Here is a 7,209-nt window from a genome sequence, read left to right as displayed (position 1 = left end):
ATATTTTTAAAAATTTATATATATTTATGTTTTTATATATATATCTATTTTTAAATAAAATATTATATTATTCTTTTTATTTTTAATATCTTTTAATAATTTAAAATTATTATATTTTATTTTATTTTATATATTATATTTTAATAAAAAAATATAATACACACACAAATATCTATCTATCATCTATCTATCTATCTATCTAATATATTTTGTGTGTGTGTGTTTTGTGTGGTGTGTATGTGTGTGTGGTGGTGTGTGTATCTGTGTGTGTGTTGGTTGGGGGTTCTGTGTGTGTGTTTGTGTGTAACACCCCACACCATTTTATTACCATCACACTCACAAACACCCCACACACCCCAAAACCCCCACCCAAAAAAAAATTAAAATATTTTATATATTATAATATATATATATATAATTATATTAAAATATTATGTTTTATTAAAATTTTTTTTTACACCCCCAAAAACACTCCCCCAAACTATGCACCTCTCTTATATCAGAAAAAAAAAAAAGGACACACACAATTAAAAAACTATAAATCTTTCTCTTCTTCCACCCATAAAAAACCACACACACACGATACAAATATATAATATTATATTTTATATATAATATATATATATATATTATATATAATATACAAAATTTTTAAATATATAATTATTTATATATATTATATATATTATATATATTTTATAATATATATTTTTTTAATAATAATAATAATATAATAAGTATAAAAAAAAATATATCGCATAATACATAATATAAATATATAAATTTTAAAAATATATATTTATATATATATATAATATATATAATTATATTAATATATTATATATATAGTTTATAATATTGTTTATAAAATTATATATATTTTATATAATTTATAATATATAATTATATATATTATATTATTTTAAAATGGGGATAAACAGTTTTACATTTTATTGTATTATTTTCATTTATTATTTTTTATTACTATTATTATTATTTTTATTATCATTATTATTATTATTATCATTTTATTTTTAAACAGCGTATAGTACAAAGATAGATAGTGGTGGGTTGAATGTATTTTTGGTGGATTTTATTTTTATGTCAAAGTATATAGACATATAATAATTTTTAAAAATATTAAAAAACAAAAAATACATAAAACACACCTATCTATTTGCTTCACCCCCCCTTAAATACTAAAAATAGTAAAAAAAATATAAATTTTTATAAATTTTTCATTTTTGTTATTATTATAAATAATAACAAAAGTAAAAATTATATTATTATAATATATATAATATTAATTTAAATATGTATATATAACATTACTAAAAAATATACATATGATAAAAAATTATAATATATATTAATTTAAATATATAATATTACATTACACCCGTTTTACACACCACACACCACAAACACAGTCAAACACACAACAAAAAACCCCCACCAAACACACACAAAGACAAAAACACACCACACACAACCCACACACACACACCCCACACACACACGCACCAAAAACACCACCACCACGCATACACCCACAGCACCAAAACAACACACACCACACACCCATTTTTATATTTTAAAATATTTAAAAATATTTTATTTTATATTTTTTATAAAAATATACATATAATTCATAATTTTTTATATTTCCGGGGTTCATTAATAAACATTTTAAAAAAACCAAAAAGGGGAAAAAAAAAGGAAAAACCCGCAAACCCCTGTTCCAGGAAACCCGCGAATATGGCAATCTTTGGGATTTTTGCCATGCGCGTGACAAGGGCAGGTGGGCAGGGGTAGGGGGATTCCTTCTCACTCACGCACGACTCACGAACGGAAACAAAGCAACCAGAGCAGCGGACTAAAATTTGAAAAAAATACTGCTGACCGGCGACCTGCAGCCGCATCGCTGTCATCACTCGTCCTCCTAGCCTCTGCTTTTACAAAATTCTTAGAAAAAAAAATATATATACACGTGAGTAATGAACTTAAATCACAGAAGGCAAGCAACCGGCAAAGAATCGTGAGAAAATAGAGAAAATTATTCATATTTTCGTGTTAGAGAAATAGCCAATTACTTTAATAAATTAAAACTGTTACTCCCCTGTGTCTAAGAACCCTGAAAAAAAACAATCCTAAACAATTCGAATGAGTCTTAACTATGGATAAAAGGAAGTGATATTTAGATGAACTAACAATTATACAGGTTAATCATTGAACATCAACTAATTAATAACTTATGAATATGAATAAAAAAAAATTGTCAGATCTTGTCAAATGAATCCGGGAATAAAATTAAATGTATAAAAGAAAATAAATGAATTAAGACTTAAACATAAATCTTGAAGATAAAGAACACTCTGATAAGAATTTGACAAAGTGGCGCCCGAACAGGGACTTGACAATTGGAGTAATAGATGTGAAGAGAGAGTTTCCTTAACTGATTGTGGATCTATCGTTAAGTGTTGTGGTCATTCATTTGCGAGTATCTCTAGAATTCTTTCTCCAATCAATATGTCTGCAGGAGCTTATGTAGAAGAGGCTAAGTTGATGGGGCTTGAGGACCCGATAGCTATTGTAGATTACGTGAGTAAACGTCAGGCTGAGGAGCGAGAAGAACGAGCGAGGCAGCGTGAGCGTGAGAAGGAGGAACGGGAAGAGCGGGACAGACAGCGTGAGCACGAGCTGAGACTGCAGCAGCTGAAGATAGAGGAAGAGGAGAGGATTCGCCGGCATCAACTGGAAATGGCTCGCGTGCAGATGGGGACGAATGGAGGCTCCCCTGCCCAGGCATCCACCTTGCCGCGCATCCGGTTACCTGCATTTAAAGAAGGTGAGCCAATCGAACCATATATTCACCGGTTTGAAGATTTTGCCGATTTATATCAGTTCGACGAAGCCACGAAGAAGCTTCATTTCCAAAGTCTGTTTGATGGGAAACCCTTAGAAATCCTCCATCGCCTCAACGCGAGTGACAAGACGTACTGTTCGATGAAGTCAGCATTGATGAGGGCGTACGGGCTGACGGTCGACGACGCAAAACTTCAATTTAATCGTGCAATGATGCAAGACCGAGAGACTGCCACTCAGTTCCTGGTTCGTTTGTCAGGCTACCTTGACCAGGGGCTGGAAAAGGATGGGACGCCGGACACGAAGGAAGTATTAGGGATTTAGTGTTACGGTTTCAGCTTGAAAAGTCGTGTCCCTAGGATCTCGTTGCGCAGTTTAAGATCCACAAGATCAAGACTGCAGAGCAGATGGCTGATAAGGCGGATGCCCATTTTTCTGCCTTTGGGTATCACACTCGCAGGCAGTGGAAAAAGCCGGCCATTTCACTGGGTCAACAACAGAGGGGAAAGCAAGAACTACTTTTGCAGCAGCAACAGAAGGTTCATCCCACAATCACAAGAATCAGCATCTGCAGTCGAAAGCACAGCAGTGTGTACCACCACAGCAACAGCGGAGGCATCCTTGGCAAGCGCTGAGTCAAGAAGTTCATGATTACCGGCAGAAAGGAGCGGCCGCCTGTGGGGAGTGAGGAAAACCCAACACCCAGCCTCCGGAGACGTCAGAAGCTAGAAAAACAAACGCCCCACGTGCACAGCATTTGACTATCTGCTACCTCCACGGATCCTGATAAGCAGAGCTCTCTCCTCGTTAAGTCAGGGTCAGTAAGTGGTGTTCCGGTAAGTGTTCTCAGAGACAACGGTTCGTCGGGGTGTGTTGTAAAGCAAAGTTATTTTCCTACCACATCAATACACTGGGAGAGGAAAAATGTTAAAATGATTGACGGATCACTAGTTAATGTTCCAGAGGCGACTATACATGTAGACAGTCCGTTCTTTACAGGGAAGAATTTCAGCAGCCGTGATGGTTAATCCGATTTTCGACGTCATCATCGGAAACATTAAAGGGGTGAGAAATAACTGTGGTGCTGATGCTGCAACGCAAACAGGATGTGTCGCTGTTACGAGAAGAATGAAGAAAACGAAGGAAGAGTTTACTCCACTGACGTCGGTAAGTGACCTGGTGAAATCTCAGGATATTGTTCAGGAGCAGAAGAGCGACCCTCACTAGAATCTGTGCGGAGGAAGATGGCGGAGAGGTCTCTAAATGGGTCACGGGAGGAAGAAACCTGTTTTATCGAGAAGACAAGAGGATCTACCGGAAGGTTCAGGCGTTTAATGGGGAGGAGCGTCTCCAGTTCGTCGTTCCTGCGAGGTATCGTCTTGCTGTTTTCCGTTTGGGTCATCACTCCGCTCTCGGAGGTCATATGGGCCAGAAGAAAACGCTCGACCGTATACAGGCAGCGTTCTTTTGGCCTGGCATGGGGCAGGAGATTTCAAGGTTAGTTCGCTCATGTGATATTTGTCAAAAGACTAGTGACGCGGACGCGTGAAACCTGCGCCACTGAACCCTATGCCGCTGATCTCCGAACCTTTCGAGAGAGTCACCGAGGACATCGTCGGACCAATCCACCCGAGAGCGAGTGATGGATGTAAGTACATTCTCACATCGTGGATTTCAGCACGAGGTGGCCAGAAGCAGTGCCGCTCAAAAATATAGATTCTGTCACTGTCGCCGAAGCCATGGTGGAAATCTTCTGCAGGATCGGTATTCCCAGGCAAATTTTGAGTGATAGAGGGACACAGTTTACCTCTGCAATGATGAGGAAGTGCTTAGATTTTGTCGGTAAAGGACTAAAAACGACACCATATCATCCCAAAGTGTAATGGTCTTTGTGAGAGGTTTAATGGGACTCTAAAAAAAATGCTCAAGAGGATGGCAGCAGAGCAGCCGAAGGAGTGGCCACGCTATGTTGCACCACTTCTCTTTGCTTACAGGGAAGTTCCTCAAAGTTCTTTAAAGTTCTCACCCTTTGAACTTGTCTATGGAAGAGCAGTAAGAGGACCTCTTCAAATACTGCGGGAGCTGTGGGACGGAAATGAAGCAGATACAGAAGTTAAGACAACGTATACTTATATCATTGACCTGGCAAATCGTCTCCAGTCTACTTTCGAACTAGCTAAGCAAGAGTTGCTGAAAGCTCAGGAAATACAGAAGGCATACTACGACAGGAAAACAAAGGTACGTCAGTTAAAGGCTGGTGATAAATGCCTTATTCTCTTACCCACTTCTCATAATAAGTTATTAGCGCAGTGGAAGGGCCCGTATGATGTCGTAGATAAAATGTCTGAACATAATTACTTAGTACAAGTGGGGAATCAACAAAAAAGTTCCCCATTAATATGCTGAAAGAGTACTTCACAGCTAACACAGGATGTGCGTCCCATGTCGAGAGAGATGTGCCGAGGCAAGACTCGAAGCTTTACGTTACACGGGAACGAATCAGCAGGTGGTCTTTCCAACAACAGCAGTATCTCGCGTATGTTAAAGCCTTCTTTTCGCAGATACCCTCGAATCTCAGCAGTACTTCCGCCGCAGCATACATCTGCGCCGCCGCCGTGATTCCAGACAGTGAGTGTGACGACGGACCTGTCACCGCACAGTCGCCTCAGACCGAGACCATCGACAATGTAAAAGTGAGTGACACCTTAAAACCAGAGGAACGAGAACAGTTAAGATGCTTATTGGAACATTTTAGTGACATATTCTCTGACAGACCAAAAGTTTCAATGGTTAAATATCACAATATTGAACTTACTAGCTCCAAAGTTGTGAGACAGAAGCCTTACCCTATACCTATGAGGTTAGTGGATGCTGTTAGCCGAGAAGTCGAGGACATGGAAAGTGCGGGAACCATCGAGAAATCTACGTCCCCCTTCTGTAGTCCCATAGTAGTAATACAGAAAAAGGATGGCAGTGTGCGTATATGTGGAGACTATCGGAAAATCAATATGATTACAAAAATGATGCTGAACCAATGTTGTGATCAAAGAGCTATTTTCCAGACTTACTGAATCGAAGTTCTTTAGCAAACTCGACTTAACGAAAGGTTTCTTTCAGATACCTTTACACCCTGAGAGTCGAGAGATCACTGCTTTTACTAGTCCTGCAGGTCTGTATCAGTTTAGGGTACTTCCATTCGGACTATCGAACTCACCAGCTGTATTCAACAGGGTTATGAGGCAAGTGTTGCAAGGTATTAGGGGAGTGGAAGCATTCATTGACGATATTCTGGTTCACTCTTCTACGTTCGAGGAGCATCTGGAAGTCCTTGAGGAGGTATTTCAGCGGTTAAAGAACGCAAATATGACCGTTAAGCCAAGTAAGTGTGAAATTGGATTCAAGGAAGTTCAGTATCTTGGCCATACTTTGGGTGAGGGCAGGTGTAGCTGTCAGAACGACAAAATTAAGAAGATAAAAGATGCACCGCGACCCACAACTAAGAAGCAAGTACGGTCTTTCTTAGGGCTAACTGGATATTACCGTAGTTTTGTGCCTAATTTCGCAGTGTTAGCTCTCCCACCCCTTTGATCTGTTGAAGAAAACACGCCCCGATAAGTTCACTGGGGAGATGAGCAGGAGGATGCTTTTAATTCACTTAAGAAATTATTATGTAAACAACCCATTCTCCAGTTGCCAAATTTTCAAAAACCCTTTATCCTTCGAACAGATGCATCACAAGATGGTGTAGGAGCAGTATTAATGCAGGAATCAGATGGTGAGGTTTATCCCGTAGCCTACCACAGCCGCAAGTTGAAGCCCGCCGAGAGGAACTACAGCACGGTCGAGAAAGAACTGCTGGCAGTCGTTGACGGAATCAGGAAGTATTATTTCTATCCTCTACGGAGACAAGTTTCTGCTGGAGACTGATCACATGCCTCTGGAGAGTTTGCGCACGTCCAAGAACGCGAACGCTCGTCTGATGCGCTGGGCGATGTATCTGCAGCAGTTCAACTTCGCCATCCGCTACATAAAAGGGAGCGCAAATGTCGGTGCCGATTTTCTCTCTCGTCTCGTGGAGAGCGACTGGCAGGAGTCGGAGGAAATCCCTGCACACCCGATCGGTGGTTTGCCCAGGAGCCCCCCTTAGGGGAATAACGTGCGAGCCGGGAAAAAAAGCCGTTCAAGTGCCGGGGGTTAAACAAAAAAAAAAAACAAAAACAATTAGAAATAATTTTAACGAGAGCCATTTTTTTATAAGTTACTTTTGCATAAGTTTATATAAAACCCCTTGTTTTCTGGAACCCTAAAAAAAAAACCAATCCTAAAAAATTCGAAGATTTCTTA

General features: G+C 39.1%; 1 pseudogene; it reads left to right on the top strand.

Annotated features, from left to right (window-relative positions):
* Positions 1-2,124: 2,124 nt before the first annotated feature.
* On the top strand, positions 2,125-3,553 carry LOC119570964 (annotated as a pseudogene).
* The last annotated feature ends 3,656 nt before the right edge of the window (positions 3,554-7,209 follow it).

This window comes from Penaeus monodon, unplaced genomic scaffold, assembly GCF_015228065.2.
Source record: "Penaeus monodon isolate SGIC_2016 unplaced genomic scaffold, NSTDA_Pmon_1 PmonScaffold_46, whole genome shotgun sequence".
NCBI lineage: Eukaryota > Metazoa > Arthropoda > Malacostraca > Decapoda > Penaeidae > Penaeus > Penaeus monodon.
This window is presented reverse-complemented; position numbering and strand designations above follow the sequence as displayed.